General features: G+C 34.0%; 2 protein-coding genes and 1 long non-coding RNA gene across 4 annotated transcripts in view; 1 reads left to right on the forward strand and 2 right to left on the reverse strand.

The window, feature by feature from the left end:
- The window catches only part of slc5a12 (solute carrier family 5 member 12), a 53,413-nt gene extending 48,038 nt beyond the window's left edge, over window positions 1-5,375 (reverse strand). For both annotated transcript variants that reach the window (XM_087310501.1, XM_087310503.1), the window contains exons 1-2: window positions 5,227-5,375; window positions 1,934-2,053 (exon numbers count right to left, since the gene is read on the reverse strand). The gene's annotated coding sequence lies outside the window, so the exon portion shown is untranslated. The remainder of the gene's footprint in view (window positions 1-1,933; window positions 2,054-5,226) is intronic.
- The window catches only part of ano5a (anoctamin 5a), an 805,725-nt gene that overhangs the window by 335,982 nt on the left and 460,791 nt on the right, over window positions 1-8,952 (forward strand). The gene's annotated exons all lie outside the window — the stretch shown is intronic.
- LOC147830947 (uncharacterized) overlaps window positions 7,304-8,952 on the reverse strand; it is a 2,533-nt gene continuing 884 nt past the window's right edge. Inside the window, exon 2 of the long non-coding RNA XR_015526875.1 lies at window positions 7,304-8,952. This exon is cut by the window's right edge and continues 12 nt beyond it. This is a non-coding gene — a long non-coding RNA (uncharacterized LOC147830947).

The raw sequence follows: 8,952 nt of genomic DNA on the forward strand, positions 1-8,952 counted from the left end.
AGTTGGCGGTTCATTACACTGTGACAACCCCTGATTAATAAAGGGACTAAGACGAAGGAGAATGAATGAATGAATGAATGAATGAATGAAGTATTAAGAAGTTGAAGTAACATACCCAACGCTGCTTAAAATAATAAGTAACTATGCCTGTCGGTAGATCACCAAATGAAAGTGTGACCGTGTATTATTTGCATAATAAGGGTTATTGTTTGAATGCTCTATGATTAGAAACCAAGCTGAAACAGCCGGAGCGGTTCAGCGTCCTGGCAGAGACTTTGGCATTTGCTTCATAAAATGTTTAGTCTATGAGTGTTTGGACTTTCGATGTGAAAAACGCAGATCAGATCAGAAACAGCAGGCGGTGAATAAACACACACTTTAATGAGGTTTCACTCAGACTCATTCAGAGCTTTAGAGGATCTTTATGGAATCTAAATTGTCAAACTAGAAATTATTATTTGTATAAGAATGCATGTTTTATATATTATTATTTATACACATTATCTTGGATTAGGTCATTAATTTAGTGACAATATTAGAAAATAAAAAAAGAAATATAATTAATTCAGTTATTCCACCAAATATTATTTCGTAATTCTTATCCAATTAAAGCACTGGTTTTGTGTTGTGTGAAATTTAATTAAAAAAAAAAAAAGCCTGAAAACATGGCACTTTTTTATTGTTTAAACACTTCTGAAACAAATACATTTATTAAATAAACAATTCAATTAATCAATTAATACATTTGGTATTGTGTTGTGTAAAATTTTATGAAAAGATTATGAAAAAATGGCACTTTTGTTTTTTTAAACACTTTTGAAATTAAAATAATTTTATTTAGATTTTTTATTAAATTAAACAATACATAAATAGGGTATTGTGTAAAATTTATTATAAAAGTCTAAAGATGCGGCACTTTTTTGTTGCTTTAACACCTCTGAAAAAAAATGGTATTGTGTTTTGTAAAATTTAATTAAAAAGTCTGAAAATATAACAGCTCTTTGTTTAACACTATTATAATTAATAAAAATAGATAATAATTTAATTAAAATAATAAATTAATTAAATTAAAAATAAATAAATGGGTATTGTGTTGAGTTAAATTTAATATAAAAGTAATAATGTAACGTAATCTGAAATAAATAAATTCATTAAAATAAAAATAAATAAATAAAATGGGTATTGAGTTGTGTAAAATGTAATATAAAAATCTGAAGACATGTCATTTCTTGTTTTTCAACACTTGATATAAAATAATAATATTTATTTATTTATTTATTTATTTACTTCAGAATTTTCAAAATACAACAAGTTAAAAAATCTAATAAATAAATAATTATTATTATTATTGCATTTGTTATTATTACTATTATTGGTATTATTATTAATAATACAATTTATAATAATTATAAAATTATTATTATTAGATATTATAAAGAATGGTTGTTGTTTTTAAACCACAAATCTAGACAAACAAGAACTACAAAATATAAAACTTTCTTAAATACTTTTTGTGTGACACCAGTAAGTCCAACTTATAACTACATTTAAATACAATAAATAAACAAATGAAATGCGTATTGAGCAACTTTAAAGAATAGATTAGTTTTTTGATAACACTTAACACTTCTAATAAAAAATAAATAAATAGATAAATAGGGTATTGTGTTGTGTAAAATTTAACTTTTAAAAGTCTGAAATAAATATTATTTTCAAAAAACAATTTATGTTCAAAAAACAAAACGGTGACCTAACAAATAAAATAAATAAATTATTATTGTATTTATTATTATTACTATTATTCTGATATGTTTTTATTTTAATAATAATAATATTCAATTATTAATAATAAGAAGAATAGTTGTGTTTTTGACAGTAGTTGATCAAACTTATAACTACCACAGAAAAACTAAAATGTTTGTATTTTATTTACCTCGTTTTGTGTAAAGCTGCAGAAATGTGCTCAGCTTGGGTAGTTTTCACAACGCTGGATTGTCAGACATCTGTGCAAACAGACGGATGTGGATTTTGCTCTTGTTTCTGTTTCAGATTCCTGCGCATGGACAAAGCGAGACGCTGCGTTAGCAAACCCAGAGAGTGTTTTACTGAAACAGATATTCACATCCCGACCTGAAAAAACACTTAAGCGCTCACAGACTGCACTGTCACAGGGAATAACGGGAAATCTCCTCAATTTCCCTGAATAATACGCTCATTTAGAGAAGTTTCAAACACAAATATGATCAGCGCCATTTGGAAAATCTAAAGGTTTACCACAGTACTCACACGTGAGCAGTGACTCAGATGTGAGCACGACAGATTATTATCTCAGACATTTTCCACAGTTTATTCACATACACTGTAGCTCAAAGAGGAGTTTTGCTTATTGACTCATATGAGGCTTTCAAAATAACTCTGAAATACACTGAGCTTTGTTAACAGAACGTTTTGTTTGTTTGGTGAGAAACTAATGCATGTTTGATCTGAAAATTTAAACAATAAATCCAGATAATTGCTATTTGATGTGCCTTACTAGACAAGACACTTTTTTGTTTTAATTCACTTGCAACGAATTAATCTGGACTTATAACTACAATTAAATAAATAAATAAATAAAATGGGTGGTGTAAAATATAAAATGTATGCGTACAATTTTAAAAGTCTAAAGATATGGCACTTTCTGATATAAATAAATGAATTATTATTTAATATCAGAATTGTAAAAACTTCTAAAATAAATAAATATATAAATAAATAGTATTACTATTAATATCAGAATTGTTACTGTAAAAAACAAAAAAGTGACAAAAGAAATAAAATCGTTATTATTCTTATTATTAATATTATTGTTATTATTAATTATTCATATTAATACTTATTAATATTTATTATAATTATTAATCAGAAGAATAGTTGTTTTTTTAAACCACAAAATCTAAAGAAACAAGTATTACAAAAAAAAAACTCTTAAATATTTTTTTGTTTGACACTAGTTAGTCAAACTTATAAATACAATTAAATACAATTAAATGCAATGGGCATTGTGTGAAAATTTAAAGTTAAAAGTAGCATTTACACAAACACTAAATTAAGTGTGTTTCAGTTTAAATCGGATTGTTTACATGTCCTATTGGTATCATTAACAAGAACAAATTAAATCATTTTTTATTATTATTATTTGATAGGACAGTAGAGAGAATTGACAGGAAAGCATGGGGAGCAGATAGAGGGGAAGGATCGGCATAGGACCGCGAGGCGGAATCAAACACACTAACCACTACACCACTGGCGCCGAGACCAAATTAAATCTTAATCAGATTTTGCCAATGTATTCTGATGTTTGTGTGATATTATATATATGAAGAGTTCAGATGCAAAAACCTTTAAATGCCATCTGAAATTTTCCTCTAAAATGGCCATTTTAATCAGACTCCTGTGTGTAGGTTCAGTAACTTCACTTGTAACTTCACTGGTCGACCAGTCTTGTTTTAGAGGGGTTTTGGCCACTTCCAGGCTGGTTTCCAACCATTTCAAGCCTGGTTTTAGCTGATCAGACTGGAAAGAGACCAGCTAAAACCATTTAAAACCAGCTTGACCATCCTGGTTTAAGCTGGATATAGCTGGTTTTGGCTGGGCTCCCAGCCTGGCTAGGCTGGTCAAGCTGGTTTTAGCTGGTCATCTCCCATCCCTACCAGGTTAAACCAGGCTGGAAATGGCTGTAAACCAGCTTGAAGTGTCCAAAACCCCTCTAAAACCAGCCAACCATCAAGCTGGATTTTTCAGCAGACCTGGAACCGTCTCTATCATGTGTAGCCCTCTCGCTACTTCAAAGAGGACGTGTCTTTTTCACATTAAATGTATTTTTAGCCAGACTATATTATATCAATGATGTTTTTAGTTTAGTTTGATTCTGAAGAATGCTTAGCTTGGATGGCAAAGACTACGTCCTTTTTATGCCTTTAAAGTGAAATAACTCGTAAACAAAGGAGGCTGAGAGAAATGTTCATTTTCAATGGAAATTTCAGACAGCACTGTATCGGAACTCTTCATATAGCGGTTATTAATATACTATATAATCTGAACACAAAGGTTCTTATTGGGTCCTTAGACAGGAAAAGGAACAGCATTATGTTAACATCAAGATAAAATTATAATTTTACTTAAAACAACTTTATTTTTTTTTACTTTGCCTTAAGTATTTAATTTATGACTATATGCTATGAGGGCCACAGTAAAGACCATTTGACCAAATTAATATTTATTACGCATTTCTGTTAAGAACAATTCAGTCTTTAGTTTGTTCTGGTTTATTTTTCAGAGCCTTCATACTGGGTAAAGCAAACATTTTTATTATTATATTACCCTGCTGAAAAATCCAGCTTTAACCAGCCTAGGCTGGTTGGCTGGTTTTAGCTGGTCGACCAGGCTGGTTTTAGAGGGGTTTTGGCCATTTCCAGGCTGGTTTCCAGCCATTTCCAGCATGACCAGTCTGGTTTAAGCTGGACATAGCTGGTTTTGTATGGGCTCCCAGCCTGGCGAGGCTACTGAAAAAACAGCGTAAACCAGCCTAGGCTGGTTGGATGGTTTTAGCTGGTCGACAAGGCTGGTTTTAGAGGGGTTTTGGCCACTTCCAGGCTGGTTTCCAGCCATTTCCAGCCTGGTCTTAGCTGGTCAGGCAGGGAGATGACCATCTAAAACCAGCTTGACCAGCCAAGCCAAGCTGGGAGTCCAGCCAAAACCAGCTATATCCAGCTTAAACCAGGCTGGTCAAGCTGGTTTTAGCTGGTCATTTTTCAACCTGACCAGCTGAGACCAGCCTGGAAATGGCCAAAACCCCTCTAAAACCAGCCTGGTCGACCAGCTAAAACCAGCCAACCAGCCTAGGCTGATTTAAGCTGTTTTTCAGCAGGGATCACTTCAAATATAGACCTAAAAATACAAACATAAGCTAAAAAGACATTTTAAATCCCCATTTATTTGATGTATAACTCGTCGTCAAAAGTAAATTACCATGATGCTCACTGTTCACTGAAAGGGATCATTACAGCCAAAAAAGTAAATCACACAAAAATGAAAGGCATGCTAGTTTGCTGGAAAATTGTTCACGTTTTTAACATGTGTACTAGCTTGCGATATGTTTTGGCCCCATTGGCCTTCCATAGGTCAGCGTAAACTATTTCAAGCTAACGCTAGCAGAGATTGCAAACTTTCAAAGCTTAACGTTACCTGCTTGTTTTGGAACAGCTCGAAATGTACTGCTAACATCGCGGGTGAATTAGAAAACTCTCTCGTGTTGTTTATACATGGAAATAACAACCATACAGCTGCAGATGCTAAAGTCTCTGAGCCCAGCCGTGTAAACCTAGCGTCAATGCAGCTACCTGTAGAACAAACGCGGGCTTAGTACTGCGCATGCGCTTTGGCTAATGAAGCCTGAAAGGCGTTTTTAAATCTGTACAAGAGCATAAAGAAACATTTATGGCATAATGACAAATATTTTTCTGCTTTCAATACTACTATTCACATTTGAGTCCGGCAAGCGCTTTGAAATTCCCTTCATTTTTATTTTTCCCCATGTTAGTGAAGGTAAATTTAGTAGGCTAGTTTTTAGGTAGGCTAGGATATTGCCTCTTTATTTTACGGTCAATTTCTCTTTTTTAAATTCCTCCATCAACTTCGTCTTTGGTTATGTATTCTGTGTTCATACTATTTCACTACTAGGGTGATATATTGTTTGGTGTACTGCCATAAAGCCTGTCCCTTTTTATTTTGTACCTCATAATCAACTTAGCATGAGCTAGAAACAGAAGCCATTTGCCTTATTGGCTGCATACCATCAGATTGATTTTAAATTTTACATTTCAGGGTTAAAAACCAACACGCTCACAGCTGCTTTCAGTTAAACTGGAAAAATTAAATTAAATATATTAACTCCCTGCTGAAAAATCCAGCTTAAACCAGCCTAGGATGGTTGGCTGGTTTTAGCTGGTCGACCAGTCTTGTTTTAGAGGGGTTTTGGCCACTTCCAGGCTGGTTTCCAGCCATTTCAAGCCTGGTTTTAGCTGGTCAGGCTGGAAAGAGACCAGCTAAAACCATTTAAAACCAGCTTGACCATCCTGGTTTAAGCTGGATATAGCTGGTTTTGGCTGGGCTCCCAGCCTGGCTAGGCTGGTCAAGCTGGTTTTAGCTGGTCATCTCCCATCCTTACCAGGTTAAACCAGGCTGGAAATGGCTGTAAACCAGCTTGAAGTGGCCAAAACCCCTCTAAAACCAGCCAACCATCAAGCTGGATTTTTCAGCAGAGCTGGAACCGTCTCTATCATGTGTAGCCCTCTCGCTACTTCAAAGAGGACGTGTCTTTTTCACATTAAATGTATTTTTAGCCAGACTATATTATATCAATGAACTGTTTTTAGTTTAGTTTGATTCTGAAGAATGCTTTGCTTGGATGAGGCGAATCTTCTGTCCGGGGTTATGATGGATGTGGTTTGGAAGAGTGAAAATATCAGGAACCCAACATAAATTATCTTCTGTTCCCTCAGTCGCGTAAATAGGAACTTTTCGGATCCTTAAAAATGATCACAACTCACAGGAGTCTCAGAAATGTTCAAGTTATACACAAGTTATGAAACAGTCCCGTTATTCAATTCAAGTTTATTTGTATAGCACTTACTCAAAACAGCTCTAGGTGCACATTACTGCATTACAATCAAAATCAGAAAAATGTTGCTATTAGTTACACAACTTTATTAGTTACTAATAACTTCAATTGAACACCCCTGACCTAGAGGTAAGATATAAATAATAAATAAAAGTGGCCCCAACACTGACCCTTGAGGTACACCATGAAGGACTGAAACAGGATCAGAGCGTCTATTCTTTATCTGCCCAAACTGTTTTCTGTCAATTAAATAGGAAGAGAACCAGCGACGTGCATGAAATGTTAATTTTAGGGTGAACTATCCCTTTAAGCTCTCTTTTATGTATTATTGTGCATGTGTCAGTGGTTTAAAATCACTTTCGTGACTATATCACTTTTCAGATATAATGGTTAAACTCTCCGAAATTCAACCACATTTGACAGTTTGGCAGGATGTTAATGAAAAAGTATGAAATTTCACTACCAACAACAGCCCAAAGGCTGTATAAAATTACAACCACAGACAGAAATAGCCGAGATGTCATCTGTGGTCTTTTTAAACAGTTTCTTAGTGTTTTATGTAGCCGTCCAGAAAATAAATACAAGTAATAAAACTCCAGAGCTACATAATATTGTGAATCCAAAACAACCGAATGAGCCACGCACGATGAATCAGCATCCTTTTATTAGAAAACAAAAGTTTCATAACTCAAAAACAAACCACATCCAGTTTAATTTCCCTCAACATGGCTTTCAAAAGCCTGAAGTTATACACGCAGAGGTTCATTTTCACATATTGCCTCCACAATTACTAGCTTTACTTGTGCTGTTCCATAATTTCGATTTATAAAACAAAGAAAAACACATGAGGAAGACACTGAAGACGATAGTATTTAATAGTTGTGCCTTGATCAGTTTTTCTCTTTTCTACATACAGTAGCAGGCAAAGCCAAAACACTGACCCATTTACTGAACGAAAAGACAGATCTGAGACGTTATTACCACTCGTTTCAATCCGCTGAGAGACATAAACAGAGGACAAAGCAAAAGACAGATCGACAATAAATGAACATAATGACAGGCAAAAAAGATGAAGAGAGAAGAGAGCACCATAAGAGATGGAAATCTTCAGTAAAATGTCATCGGAAATCTGTCTGTGATTCGTCTAATCAGTATTTTTGTTTTATTTTCCAGTTAATCTCCTTAAAATAACATAAATTACTATTATACATTTGCAGAGAATGAGCGAGAACAGGGCAAGTTTTTGCACGTCACTCCGCTGATCATCCATTTGCACTGGCTGCCAGTTGCTGCTCACATCAAACTCAAAGCTCTGATGTTTGCTTACAAAGCGACTTCTGGCTTTGCTTCTTCTTATCTGCTCTCACTTCTGCAGATTTATAGGGCCTCCAGACACTTGCGTTCTGTGAATAAACGTCGCCTCGTGGTTTCATCCCAAAGAGGGAAGAAATCACTTTCCCGAACCCTCGCATTCAATCTGCCCAGTTGGTGGAATGAACTCCCTAACTGCATCAGAACGGCAGAGTCACTCGCTGTCTTCAAGGAACCACTAAAAACTCGACTATTTAGTCTCCACTTTCCTTCCTAATATGCAATTCCCTCTCTGACTCTTACACTAACTACATATATATATATATATATATATATATATATATATATATATATATATATATATATATATATATTACTATTGTTGTGCTTCTTACACTTTCTTTACATACCTGAAACTTGCCTACACCACTTATTCGTTGTTGCTCTTATAGTTGGTTCCTTGTCCTCATTTGTAAGTTGCTTTGGATAAAAGCGTCTGCTAAATGACTAAATGTAAATGTAGATTTTGTGGAAAAAAAACAAGTAACATACTTACAAAACAAAAACAGTGCTTATTAATAATAATAATAATAATAATAATAATAATATTATGGAAGCCCTTTTCTTGAAAAAAAAAAAACAAAAAAACAACAATAATCACAATTAATTTTAATTTTTATTAACTTTCTGATTAGTTCACTTAAAAATTCTGCCAAACCTGTTTGTGCTTTTTTATATATGTTGAGCACAAAAGAGGATATTTTGAATAATGTTGGAAACCTATAACCAATCCCAGCAGGCACAGGCCACCATGACGACAGATTGACGTTGTACCCCAATGTTGTGAAATGTTGCATTTTGTTTGGAAATGAAAATCGGGTTGACATCAGAACCCAACGTCAGGCCGACGTCAATGTCCAACGTCCAACCTAAAACCAACCAAATATCAACGTCTAATGATGTTACAGCTTGACGTTGTG

The sequence above is a fragment of the Danio rerio genome, chromosome 25 (genome assembly GCF_052040795.2).
Source record: "Danio rerio strain M-AB ecotype USA chromosome 25, GRCz13ab, whole genome shotgun sequence".
Taxonomy (NCBI): Eukaryota; Metazoa; Chordata; class Actinopteri; order Cypriniformes; family Danionidae; genus Danio; species Danio rerio.